Source organism: Pelodiscus sinensis, chromosome 2 (genome assembly GCF_049634645.1).
Source record: "Pelodiscus sinensis isolate JC-2024 chromosome 2, ASM4963464v1, whole genome shotgun sequence".
NCBI classification, from domain to species: domain Eukaryota; kingdom Metazoa; phylum Chordata; order Testudines; family Trionychidae; genus Pelodiscus; species Pelodiscus sinensis.
In genome coordinates this window covers 165,111,007-165,125,899 of record NC_134712.1, presented here as the reverse complement: position 1 = coordinate 165,125,899, position 14,893 = coordinate 165,111,007, and positions in this window count along the sequence as shown.

Genomic DNA, 14,893 nt, shown 5'->3' with positions numbered 1-14,893 from the left:
AGGTCCAACCTGTACATATGTAAGGGCATGTTAAAATGGATTATATGTCCAGTGAGTAGGTGGTGCTGCATATAACACCTTATTTAAGCTAACCTCAGCCATAGCGGGCAGAATGCCAAATGGTCTTATACCAAACACATCTTGGCTTTGGGGGCCAAATTAAGCCTTTACTATCAAAAAAGATAAAAGAAATTATTCCAACAGCTCATGCACCACAATGTAAACAAACTCACAATGATCAGTGTGGATGAAACAGTGTTGGTGGTGTATTGTTGCAGCGATGTAAATCTGAGTGGGAGCCAGCTGCATTTTGCTCCTGCACTCACACAGAAGCAGAAAAAACAATATGCTCACATTGAAAAAGAGGGCCTGGCAAGCATATGGGCCTATGAGAATTTTTGCATATGTCTGAGTGGATTGGATTTGTTCTTACTGAAAACAGACCATAAACCACGCGCAGTCTTCATCAATGGAAAAGGCCTGGATCCAGCATCTCTGAGATGCCAACATCTCTTGATAAGGTTAATGCAATTTTAACTCAATTGCAAAATATATTTCTGGTAGCAGCAGACTCTATGTCACAGACCCCAGCATTGCAGTCAATTACGCTTATGTTTGAAAATGATATAAAGGCATATGTAGCTGCTATGGATGTGTACAGACCAATGTCAGAAAATAGACTATACTCACTACAAAAAACAGCCTCTATAGATAGGCTTCAGGCAGTTCTAAGTTACATTCTGGCATAAGAACCTAAAAGACACCATAGAAATAACAAGAGACTACTTTGAGGTACATGAACAATTAAGTGAGTCAAATGGACGTATGGTTAAAGGCAATTGAATTGTGAAACCGCACAAAATGGCAGGGGAAATCCTAAACATAGTCCATAAAAGAGATCAAGGATTAACTAAATGCCACAAACAGGGCAACCTGGCAGTGTGCTGGCCAGCAAGGACATAAAGAATAACATATCTACATGTAAGCATTGTAGAAACAGCGGACAAACATAACACTCAACCTACAGATTTCTGTGCATTCAGAGGATATCATTATTGGATCAACATGGACTGTTTTTCTAGACCTATAGAAATAATGTACTTGAAATATCTAACATGTCTCGGTTAGCAAGAAACTGAAGTGCACTTTTGTTCATTTGGGGATTCCAGAACAACAAACAGTGATGTACAATGCACCAAAATTAACTGCGGCAGAATTTGTGTCATTAAGAATGAAATATGAGTTTAATCATATTACTTTTAGAGATGGGATGCCTGACATAGTGAATGCTAGTGGAAATGGGATAGGTTTAGAAGTTAAAATAAAAAAAGAACAAGTTAAAAATTACTTAGAAAAGTTAGACGTTGTCAAGTCACCAGGGCCTGATGAGATGAAATGCATCCTAGCATACTCAAGGAGCTGATAGAGGAGGTATCTGAGCCTTTTTCCATGAAGGAAAAATCATGGAAGAGATTCCAGAAGACTGGAAAAGGGCAAATATAGTGCCCATCTCTAAAAAGGGAAATAAGAACAACCCAGGAAACTACAGATCAGTCGATTTAACTTCTATATCAGGGAAGATAATGGAGCAAGTAATTAGGAAATTAATCTGCAAACATCTGGAAGATAATAAGGTGATCGGTAACAGCCAGCATGGATTTGTAAAGAACAAATAATGTTGAGCCAATCTGATATGCTATCAAAGAAAGCTATCAAGTTTGTGGATAACTAAGGGAGAAGCAGTGGATGTGGTATACCTAGACTTTTGTAAGGCTTTTAGCATGATCTCGCATGACCTTCTTATCAATAAATTAGGGAAATTCAACCTAGATGGGACTACTATAAGATGAGAGCATAACTAGCTGGAGAACCATTCTCAAAGAGTAGTTGTTAATGCTTCACAATCATGCTGGATGGGCATAACAAGTGGGGTTCTGCAGAGATCTGTTTTGGGACCAGTTCTGTTCAACATCTTCATCAAGGATTTAGATGATGGCATAAAGAGTATGCTTATTAAGTTTGCATATGATACAAAGCTGGGAAGGGTTGCAAGTGCTTTGGAGGATGGGGTCAAAATTCAAAATGATTTGGACAAACTAGCGAAATGGTCAAGTTTAATAAGGACAAATGCGAAATACTCCACTTAGGAAGGAACAATCAGTTTCAAACATACAGAATGGGAAGTGATTGTCTAGGAAGGAGTACTGCTGAAAGGGATTTAGGGGTCCTAGTGAACCATAAGTTAAACATGAGTCAATGGTGTGACACTGTTGCAAAAAAAAGCAAACATGACTTTTGGATATATTAACCGGAGTGTTGTGAGCAAGACACTAGAAGTTATTCTTGTCTACTCTGGGCTGATTAGGCTTCAAATTGGAGTACTGTGTCCAGTTCTGGGCACCACATTTCAAGAAAGATGTGGAGAAATTGGAGAAGGTCCAAAGAAGAGCAACAAAAATGATTAAAGGTCTAGAAAACATGACCCATGAGGGAAGATTGAAAGAACTGGGGTTGTTTAGTTTAGCAAAGAGAAGACTGAGAGGGAACATGATAGCAGTTTTCAAGTATCTAAAAGGGTGTCACACAGATATGGGAGGAAAATTGTTTTCCTTGGCCTCTGAGGATAGGACAAGAAGCAATAGGTTTAAATTGCAGCATGGGAGGTTTAGGCTGAACATTAGGAAAAACTTCCTAACTGTCAGGATGGTTGAACACTGGAATAAATTGCTGGGGAGGTTGTGGAATCTCCATCACTAGAGATATTTAAGAGCAAGTTGGATAGACATCTATCAGGGATAATCTAGACAGTGCTTAGTCTAGAAGGCAGGGGACTGGAATCAATGACCTCTTGAGGTCCCTTCCATTTATAGTATTCTATGATTCTATATCAAATTGAATGGAGAAAAAAATGGACAACCCCAACTGTTGTAAAAAAAGAATTTAGCATTAAGATCATATGTGATCAAGACTACTAGTAGAGAGTTCAACAGAAAGAACAATCAACCAAAGCAAACTTTATAAAAGGTAGATGCAGGAGATGATGACCACAATTCAAGGATTCCAAACTGACCACAGCTAGTTATTGCAATTTACGGACAGCCAGATGACCAAACTATTATGCATCTGCATCATGTAATCAGAAAACCAGTGGGATTCACCAGTATTTAACAGACTGATCCATATTGAACTTCAAAGATAGTGTAAACTTTGTCAATAGTAGGAATGCAAAATCTGAAGGGCTAGATGTGATGGAATGCTAAACTGAATCATATTTCTCTGCCATTAGGTGGATCTGTGTGTCACATGCCTCATTTAAACTAACCTCAGATTTAGCGCTGAACATTATGCTGAACACAGCTTGTGTGCACTTCTTCGAAAAGGAAGTTCAATAGTCAGTCCATATCCAATACAGAAGCCTAACTTGTTAGTAAGGGTATGTCTGCTCTGTAACACTATTTTGAAATAACAGTCCATGTCTGCACAGCAGGCAGTTATTTCAAAACAGTGTCAAAATACCGTCAAGCTGAAGGATTTCTTAATTTGACTCCTGTAACCCTCATTGTACGAGAAATAAGGGAAGTTGGAAGAAGAGTACTTTATTTCGATATAAGCGATGTGTAGATTCTCCCTATTTTGAAATAAGTTATTTCAAAAAAAGACACACAATTGATAATTAGTGCAGTTTATTTCGAGTTAACCCCTGCAATGTAGATGCTACCCTGACAGCCCTGCAACCTACAATATACAAAGTGTACATGACAACATAATCAAATTGGAATACCCTTTCAATTAATTCACTTTTTTAAAAAATGGTAATTTTAAATTCATTTATAATGCACCAGAAGCAGGCAATAATCCCAACTGCATTAGCATTGAGATCAACTGTTTCAAAAGTTAATATAGGCCGTATAATCAATGTCCTCAAGCCAAGTTTTCAAAACAGCCATATATAATAATAGCCTTCTACAGTAAGTTCTTTGAAAAATGTTACATCCAATTTAAAATAAAAGAAATCCTAAAGTCACTAATCTTTGGCATGGAAATTGGGAGATTGGATGGTCAAACCCTTATTCCACTAAAAGTCTCAGATAGTGGCCCCTGTTTAGGCCCCCCCCCCCCCCCCACCCCAGGCATGTTGTGAGGATAAATTAAAATTGCAACATCCTTGAAGCGCCCCAGACAAAAGATGTGATAGGAATGAAAAGCACAGCTGTTAACTTTGTAATCTAAATATACAAGAGAACAATAATAATATTTTCCAGTTTTCTAGTATCTTCCATACAATAACCTTAATGTTCTTTCTGCAAATTAGTGAATTAGGCTTCATATCATTCCTACTTTACTGATGAGGAAAGCAAGACACAGAGAGGCTAAGTGAGATGACTGAAGGGAGATAGCAAGTGTGTAGCAGAATCTTGAACAGACTCTCCCAATTCCCAGTTTTGCAATGAGCAGTGTGGTGCTTTTATTTGTCTGCACAGGGTAAATATGTAGAAACAGGACATTTTTGATGGCTGAAAAGAGTGTGTGGTGTTTTCTACTTTTTTCTGGGAAAAAAAGAGACAGAGGGTACATCTACATACCCTGACATACTTGACATACCCTGAAATATCTTAACAAACCGCCCATTATTTTGAAATATTTTTCAAAATAATGTGCACACTATTTTGGCATCCCAGTAACTCTCATTCCACGAGGATTAAGAGATGTCCTGAAATAGCAAGTTATTTCAAAATTTGGCGCTGTGTAAATGCTCCAGATTTCAAAATAAGCTATTTTGAAATAGATTCGAAATAAGATATGCAATTTGTGTAGCGCAAATTGCGTATCTTATTTTGAGTTTAGGGTGCTGTGTAGATGCATCCTAATACACTAATAAATTTGGTCTCTTTCTAATTTACTGTCTTAGGATCTGACCCTGCAGACCCTTATATAAATGGGCCCATTGAACCCCTTTATCCCTAAATCCACAACTGAGGTTGTTTGCACTTAACCGACCTCTAAGGGCCTGTCTACACTACAGAGAAGATTGAAGCTGCCGCAGTTGATCTTCCAGGATTCAAATTAGCGGGTCTAAAGAAGACACGCTAATTCAAACTAAGAGTTTGCTCTCCCATCAGTGCCGGTAGTCCTGCTCCTCATGAGGATTAAGGGAAATTGATGGGAGTGCGTATGCTCCCGTCAATCTTCCATCATGTGGATGGTGACAAAACATAATTTAAGATACTTTGACTCCAGTTACGTAATTGGAGTAGATGGAGTTGCATATCTTACGCCGACTTTCCCGTTTAGTGTAGACCCAGACCTAAGTGAACAGGTAGCCAAGATGAAACGATGACTTTCTATAACCTTTAACATGTAGTCAATATTCCAGTGACATCATCACAGATATTCTTTGGCTTTGAGGTATGAGCATGTAAATTCAGACTGCTACATCCAGATCATGCAGCAATAAGGTAGTTATAAACAGCTATACTACATCTATAAATTATGTTCATAACATCTATGTTGTAAAGCTATCATTTGTGTGGAACTGCAGTCAGGATTCAATATTAACTGATGCCATAACAATGAGGCTATCTGTACACAGATAAAATTCATTTATATCAGCTGTCAATATTGGAATAATGTCTTCCTGCATTCTGATAATGTAGGGCCAGAGTCTGCAGACCCAACCCTGGATTGTTTTCCAGCTTAATGAGACTAATTGTGTGGAAGCTTAAGACTACCCCACTAATTCATAGCCAGTGAGAATGAATTGCTAGCAACACCCTTCTATATGCTGTCAGATGGCTGTCATTCTAAATAGAGCTGAATTTCATTATTCCTATTCACTGAATATTCTAAAGCAACAGATTCAGTTTTCTGCTCTATTTATCAGTTAAGATGTACTGGACCAAGATATAAACTTGGCAAAAGAATATTAATTGAGGATGTATTTTTTAAAATAAAAGGATTTCAAAGAACCAATCCAACATGTTTTAAGCTCCAGGGGAAAAGGGTCTCCCTTTGAATAGTATGAGGAGGAATGAGCAGACACTAAGGCTTATGCACTCATTGTAATAAAAGTATGATTTTCAGTAGCTCTGGTATGGGTATGTCTACACTAGCCCCCTAGTTCGAACCAGGGAGGCTAATGTAGGCATTTGAAGTTGCAAATCAAGCCCAGGATTTAAATATCCCGTGCCTGATTTGCATCTTCCCGGCCGGTCGCCATTTTTTGAAATGTACAAGTCCAGACTAACTGCCCGTGTCTATGAATTAAAGCCCCTAATCGAACTACCTGTTAAACCTCATTCCAGGAGGAATAACAGGTAGTTTGAACTAAGGCTGAAATAGATGGGGTTGGTCACTGTAGCAATAAATCTGGGCCATTTCAAGTTTAACAATTACACCGGAATGTTCTCACTTGAGAATTCCAATGTATGTTGAGGAATTAAATACTGTTTCCCCCACTCATTCCTTCCAGAAAGAAGACAAAGCATATGTGTCTTTTTTCTGAAGTGAAAAAGTCTGACATACCATACCATTATACTTCATCATTTCCCTTTATGCCATAATTACGCAGGTGGGGGAGGAAATGCCACTCTGCTAAAGATGAAACCCATGGTCAAAAGAAAATTCCTAACCTCAGGGTTCCTCCCATCTTTTCATTTATGAATTTACTATTAAGCAGTGATGTTAGCACGCAAAGTTGACACTTCAGATCAGTGTGTTGCATAATATACCCAACCCGATCCTCCAATTGGATCAGCAGAGACACATCTCAACTTCATTGAAGTCAATAGGAATACTCAATTTGCATAAAGTTAATCATGTGCCTAAATCTCTGCTGAATCAGTGGCTTATTCTCTGGGGCTACATCTACACTGGCATGATTTTCCGGAAATGCTTTTAACGGAAAAGTTTTCTGTTAAAAGCATTTTTGGAAAAGCGCGTCTAGATTGGCAGGACGCTTTTCCGCAAAAGCACTTTTTGCGGAAAAGCGTCCGTGGCCAATCTAGACGTGCTTTTCCGCAAAAAAGCCCCGATCGCCATTTTTGCGATCGGAGCTTTTTTGCAGAAAACAATTCTCTGCTGTCTACACTGGCCCTTTTGCACAAAAGTTTTTCGGAAAAAGAGTTTTGCCCGAACGGGAGCAGCATAGTATTTCCGCAAAAGCACTGACAATCTTACATGAGATCGTCAGTGCTTTTGCGGAAATTCAAGCAGCCAGTGTAGACAGCTGACAAGTTTTTCCGCAAAAGCAGATGATTTTGCAGAAAAACTTGCCAGTCTAGACACAGCCCCCGGGTATGTCTACACTGCAAAGTTAATTCGAAATAACAGCCGTTATTATATATAATAATATATATAACAGCGCTTATTTCGAATTTGGTAAACCTCATTCTACGAGGAGTAACACCAAATTCGAAACAGCTATTTCAAATTAAGTGCTGTGTAGACACTTAATTCGAAATTGAGGTTTGGGGGGAGGCCTCCAATGCCCACGGTCTCCGCACTAGGTGCAGGAATGCGGCCGTCTACAGCCATATGGCTGCCAGCCTGGCCACCAGAGGCCACACTTTAGCCAGGAGCAGGTGTGGACAAAAGTGAAGGAGCTGCGGTAGGCCTATGCCAGGGACTCCCAACCAGGGGCTGACCCAGACACCTGCCCGCATTGCAAGGCCCTGGACTGCATCCTGGGGGGTCAAACGGTCCATTCCCCCCTGGTGGTCATTGACCCAGAGGCAGAGGGCCCTGCCCCTGACACAGGGGAAGAGGAGAAAGAAGAGGACGATGACAGCGAGGAGCCACAGGAGCCTGCAGGGAGAGTGCCCTGCACCCAGGACCCCCAAGCTGTACCAAAGAGCCCGTCAGCAGTCTCATCCAAGGCCAGGGAGGCCTCCACATGTAAGTGCCATCACAGTCCCCTTATGTGGGGCGGGAGAGGAAGGGGGAGCCCAGGGACCGTGTGCGTGGGCCTTGCCGACCATGGAGCAGGTGGTAACCTGTGCATCTGCCGTGCCAGCCAGGACATGTGGCCCCAGCTGGGTGCCATTCAGGGGCCCTGGCCTGTTCCCCACATGCTTCTACGCGTGAAAGCACATGACTGACCCCGGGGAGAGACACTGCACACTGCCCTCCCTCCAGATGCCCCCTCTACATAGAGGCAGGGCACATCTCCCCTCCCCCCACCCCACACGCACCACACTATAGGCAGGGGATGGGGATGCAGTCTTGGGCCAGCTCACACTCCCGGGGATAGCAGGGCATGATGGTGCAGAGACCTGCCGTCCTCGCCTTGCAGAGGGGGGCTGGGTTTCACCCACTGTGTCCCCAGGGAGAACTGACCACTTCTCACAGACGCAGACCTGCCTGGAACATCCACCTGCACCTGGGCCAGCAGGCGCACCTGCAACCAGGAGGAGTACCAGCGGCAGCACCTGAGGTTACAGGGAAGGCAGGGCCACAGCCAGGAGCACTGGGTGCAAGAAGACCTGCAGCTGTGGCGGGAGAGCTTGCAGGAGCAGGGCCGTGCCCTCCACAAGCACCTGCAGACCCTGGTGCAATGACTGCTGCCTCCTGCTGCTCCAGCCCCTGCGGCTGCCCCAGCTATCACTCCTCCTCCCACCCCTGCTCCCCCTCCTGCTTCTTCTGCCCCCTCCATCCCTCCTTCCCCCCCTCCATACCCACTCCATCCCTCCCCGGGGATGCTGAGGCCCCCGCACCCACAGTGCTGGGAGACAGGAGGGCCAGCAAGACCCCCAACCCTGAGCTTCCCTTCCTCCTTCCTCCCCTTGCCTCCGCCATCCAGCTCTCTCCTCCCAGGTTTCCCCCTCCCCTATCCCGCCCTCATTCCCCTCCTCCTCCCACCCCAATTATGTTAAATAAAGAGAGTTTTTTGTGGCAACACGGGTGTTTTTATTTTACATCAGGAAGGGGGGTTAGGGGGAGGAAAGGAGAAGGAGGTGGGGGTGGAATGTAAGGCCCAAGTGGGGTACACCAAGGGGGCTTCACTCCTCCTCCACCTGCAAGCTCTCCTGCAGGGCTTCCCGGATGCAGACAGCCCCCCAAAGGGCCTCCCAGATGGCCACCGTGTGGGCTGTGTGTACTGGTCAGCCAAGTGGTCAGCCTCTGCCATCCAGCCTGGCAGAAAAGCCTCCCCATTCCTCTCTCATAAATTGTGGAGCACACAGCATGCTGCCACCACGTGCGGAATATTGTGCTCAGAGAGGTTGAAGCGGGTGAGGAGGCACCTAAATCGAGCCTTCAGCCGGCCAAAGGCCCCCTCAACCACAGTGCGGGCCCTGCTAAGCCTGGCATTGAAGGCCTGCGGGGAGGGGTTCAGGTGTCCGATGTAGGGCTTCATTAGCCAGGGCTGTAGGGGGTAGGCTGCATCCCCCACCAGGCACACTGGCATGTCCACATCCCTGACCCTGATGTGGTGGTTGGGGAAGAAAGTCCCGGCATGCAGCCTCTGGCACACGGAGGAGTTGCAGTACACCCACACGTCGTGTGCCTTGCCGGACCAGCCCACATTGATGTCCAAGAACTGGCCCCAGTGGTCAGACACGGCCTGCAGGATCACAGAGAAGTACCCCTTGAGGTTAATGTAGAGGGAGGCCTGGTGTTCCAGGGCACGGATGGGGATGTGCGTCCTGTCAATTACCCCCTTTCCCCCGCAGTTGGGGAAGCCCAGGGGGCCGAACCCCTGGATGACTGCGTCCAGGTCGGTGAGGCCGACAACTCTGTGGAGCAGCACCCTGTTGATGGCCTTGACCACCTGCAGAGAGAGACACAAAACCAAGGGTCACTGGGGTGCCTGGGTGGCTGGGAGTGTTCGTTCCCCGCCACTGCCTCACACCCCACTCCCAGGAGCATCCCCCGCTGTAATCCTGGCCACCATGGATGGTCTGTAGCACGGCTGGGACAAACTGAGCCCTCTCGGGGAGGGCACTTACACCACCTCTCCCCTGTTTTCTCTGGGACCCATCTCCTCCTTGCAGCCCCCCTCCTGGCCCAGTGGCTGGTGAGTGCCATACCTGCATGAGGACTGCTCTGATAGTGGATCTCTCCATGCCGAACTGGTTCCCCACGGATAGGTAGCTATCCGGCGTGGAGAGCTTCCATAGGGTGATGGCCACCCACTTGTGGAGGAGAATGGCGGGCCTCATGTGTGTGTCTCATCGCTGCAGAGCAGGGGCGAGCCACTCACAGAGCTTGAGGAAGGTGTCCTTCTTCATCCTGAAGTTCTGGGTCCATTGTTGGTCTCCCCAGCGCTCCAGGACAATGTGGTCCCACCAGTCGCTGCTGGTGTCCAGATGCCAGGTGTGGCGGGGCATGCTGGTATCCAGCTGCTGCTGCTGCTCCTCCACGGCTCCCAGGTGGGAAGGGGGAGGACCAGGGGGCTGGCCTGCTGCAGATGGTGCCAGGCAGCCTCCAGCAATTGAGGCCAGGCTTGCAGCAACACATTCAAAATGAGCACCAGAGTGCCCAGGGACAGCTCTGGCTCTATGGTGCTGAGTGCTGTGGTGTCCCAAATGAGAGCGACCAAAGCAGATAGAGAGGAAAAAGCTTTGCTGTCCCTCAGCGAGGTAGGCAAGCAAGCGGGAAAGCTGAGAACCGGCTGTCCATGGGGGTCCCTTTAAGCACGAGCCTCAGATAGCCTCAGATAGCAGCCATACAAAGCAACTACTGACCTGAAGCCCTGCTGGAACCGGTTTCAGCTGCCCTTAAATGCGACCCAGCGTCCAATCAGTGCAGACACGCTATTTCGAAATAGCAAAATGCTATTTCAAAATAGATTGTGTGTGTAGATGTGTTATTTTGAATTAGCTTAGTTCGAATTAAGTTAATTTGAAATAGCACTGTAGTGTAGACATACCCAGACTTCTTAAACAGCAATGGGAATAGCTGTTTGGGTTCACACGTTACTGGGTCTGAAGCAGCCTTGGTGCAAACATAAGTGGGGAGAGAAGAGTAGCTGATTTTTTAAAAAGCCTTTAGATCTCTTGAGAGCTTTATAAATGGAAGGGAGGAGATTTGTAACTCCCAGAGCCTTTCTGGCATATAGTGGTCTACCAAGGCCTAAAGACTTCCTGGTGGTCTAATGGGATTATGAAGTCTGGGCTGGAAGAGAGAGTATTCTCCTGTTGCCTGCAAAGTCACTGACATACATGCAAGAGATGCACTCAATAGGCTTTTAAAATAGATTTCAAATCTACTTACAGCCAAGCTCCCAAGAGATTTAAAGGCTATTTTTAAAATCAGCTACTATTCTCTTCCCACTCGCCTTTGCACTGGGGCGGCTTCAGACCCAGTGACGTGTGCTTAGTGAAGAGAGCTATCTGGATCTAAGTCTGAACCCATGGGCCAAATCCTGCTCCTATGCCAGGCTATGGAAATGGATGCCTTGTTAGCGTGCACAATTTGGCCTTAAAAGTGTAGGTTTCAGCTGCCTTAGGGGCTTTATAATCTTCATTGCTTACAGCCTCAGGTCCTCTTTTTTTATTATAGTGATAAATGTTAACATTTATAGTTTATCCCATGCTTGAAGGGTCCGAGGGAACCTGGCACTCATTCATTCCAAATGGCCCTGCAGGTGTTCAGTGTTTCTGAAAACCACGCTCTCCAAGATTTACAATTATTTAAACAAACTTTTAAAGAAAAATTTAAATGGACAGTTTTTAAATGTAACCCCCCCATACTATAAATAGCAGGGAAAAGCCAGCATATTTCTACCCTATTTCCTTTCCCTATTTATCTTTTTGGTGTTATACTATGTAGTCAAGCAAGTTCCATGCCAGCCTGTGCATTTGCTAGCTAGGTACTGATTTTACAACACAGTGGATTTTTTTAGTCATTTTATGTGCCCTCCCGCCTCTTTTTTCCTGCCCTAGTTTACTGTGCTCTTTCCAAGAAGAAATAATACACATAGGAATATCACCTTGATCTTTTATTTTTGTCTTTTTTGGATGAGACAGAGCTTCCTCCCTATTCTTAAATACAAAAGGTTCCCCTAACTGACACAGGGACAGATAATTAATATGGCAGATTGGAGTTTACCAACCACATAAGGCAGACAGATTTCCACCTCCTGTTTGCATGTTGGACACCAAGATTAACAGTAGGAGGCTGTCCATCTCTGACGACAGCCTGATAATTATGCACAACACATTGTTTCCCTCTGGCCGGGATTAAGAACAGCTACAGTCTCTTAGGAATGCTCCCAGATGGAAGGGAACACGTGTGGATAGATAAATGGGCAAATGTTCTCAAGTCTTTTATCAGCCCGGCCATTCCTTCTGATTAGAAGAACTGTTGAACATAGTTTTCCATGTAGAAGGGAACATATGTACAGTTTCCAGAAACACGAAAAGATGGCTACAATTTCCATAATAAATTCAGAAGGGGTAGGAGAGATTAGAGTTCCCTTCTGCTTCAGAGAACGGGGCCTTCTGTATCATCTTGTCCACCTTGGGTAAGTGGCATTAACATTGTACTGTAGGTGAAGTAACTAAAAAAACATACTCTCTATGTCCCAGGGAGGATATCATAAATCACTGATTATCCTGAATATTGGAGAGTAAAATATAGCTGTTATATGCACTGAAGATGAAGAAAATGTTTGTCCCAGCAGGAGAGGAATTGGATGGCTGCATACAAAGACAAATAAAAAATAAAGGATAATCCACTATCCTATCAAATACATCAAATGCTTTACAAAGGGTAGGATAAAAATTAAATCATTTCTGGCATTGTTCTGGCTCACCATCTATGTTGGTTAAAATCATACCTACTTTATATTTGAGAGAGTCTGTGAGCAAGCAAGCAAGTCTGTCCATCCATCCATCCATCCATCCATCCATCCATCCATCCATCCATCCAAGAACTCCTCCTAAACAGGAAGAGCTAGGGCCAGGGCCACCAAATTTGCAAAATATTTTCATCTTATAATTTAAAGGAAGGTAAGGGTTTAGATTGTGCGCGGGGCGGGGGAGGAGGTGAAGCTCTCCCACCCCCTAATGTATATAGGGATGCATACAACCATACAGGAAAAAGAGAGAGAATCACCAGGCAGCCGAAACTTGCCTCATCCCTGAGCCTCCCACCCCACAGACACACTTTAGGGCAGGCAGGGGGGCTGCAACTCCCTCTCCCAATTCCTACAGGAACATTGTTGGCTGTTCCCTGTCCTCAAGGAGTGGGGGAAAGTGCATAGTTTGCCCCACTCCTCACTCTGGATGGGGAGCGCAGAGGGCAGGTGGACCTGGACCTGTCACAGCCAGGGGACATGCACCCCTCCCCAACTGTGCCCACTGGAGCTGCAGCAGCCATGGAGAGGCACTTCTCACCTGGCTCCATGCTACTGCGGTGAGAGGGGGCTGGGGTTGTTCTCTCTCCATAGGGCAGCCTGCATACTCAATCCCTTATCCTCAGCCCCACCCCACAGCAATGATTTAAATGAAGCATGTACATTTTCATTTTATTCTCCAAAAAAATTCCAAAAATGAATTGAGTTAAGGGTCCAAGGAATGTCAGGTAAATCTTCTAGTATTATCATGTATTCATTCTGCCTACTTATTCTGGAGTTGTAGAGTCCACCCTGGGGAAAAGTGATTGCACACTGGACCATAAAGCAGCAAATATTAGCTTTATTTGGAAAATGGAGAAATCATCAGAAAATCTTGTGAAAAGTCATTATGTTTTTGTCCAAAATTTTCAAAATGTGGACTCTTTTAACAGCTCTAGAAATACAGAATTAGAATAATGTAGTAATAAATCAGGGTGTGGATCTATGCTTCTCCTCTAGAAAGCACAGCACAACCTTTGCATTTCAAGAGGAAGGTAGATAGGGTGGCTTTAAGCTACCTTAACATCCTGCCAGCTCCTGGGCTGTTCTGGGGACTGGAGAGGCCCCCAATATTGCTTTGAAAGCCCTGGAGGCCTGCAGTGCCAGATTTATGCACAAGCTAAATAAGATATACCTTAGGGTCTCAGATTATAAGGGGCCTCTAAATACACAAAAAGTACTAGTTTTTAGTTACAGCATCACCTGTGTACTGATATGAATGCAAATATATAATGTTATTATTTCTACTTTCATTGTCCTTTTTGTTAGAATACTCGTCATTTATTTGGTAATGCTATAGAGCCTCTTAAACGTGACATAATTTAGGGCTTCAGCACGTCCTAATCCAGCCTTGCCTGTCTGAGTTATAGCAGCCTTCTCAAGGTGCACTATGGACTTCAATGCTGCCTAGACTATCCTCACTCAGGGGCTGCCCGTGACTATAGACTGTCATCTAGGGCGCCGCCTTTAACGAGCACCTGGGGCACCTGATGATGACGTCACGGGGCGCCCGGGGCACCCAATGATGACATCACTCCATTGACGGCCATGCAGGTGGGGGCGCCGATCACGCGTTCCGCCTGGGGTGCCAGCTGCCGCAGCCCGCCTTGGGCTGCTCCTGTCCTCACTATTGCATGCACCTGGAGACATAGCTTCTGCCCTGTGCCCAGCATGTCAAGACTTGCAAGGTGGTTTCTAGAAAATAATTTTATGGCTTTCTTTCACAGTGCCTGTGCCTGGGAGAGTCTTCCCTCAGCAGGAAACAAGTCTTTTAAGGATCCTTCAGAACACTCGGGTTCTCCTACTCAGCATACAGGGATTGGCTTGAGGGTGACAACCTCACCCTGCATGGGTAATAGGAACACTACACTGCCTCAGACATTTGTATTTTCATATGTATCTATATTTAATCTAAGGGTATGTCTACACAGCAAAGTTATTTTGGAATAATGGCTGTTATTCTGAAATAACTCTGTGAGCATCTACACAGCCATTCTGTTATTTCAAAATAATTTTGAAATAACAGATGGCTTATTCCGAGATCTGTAAACCTAATTC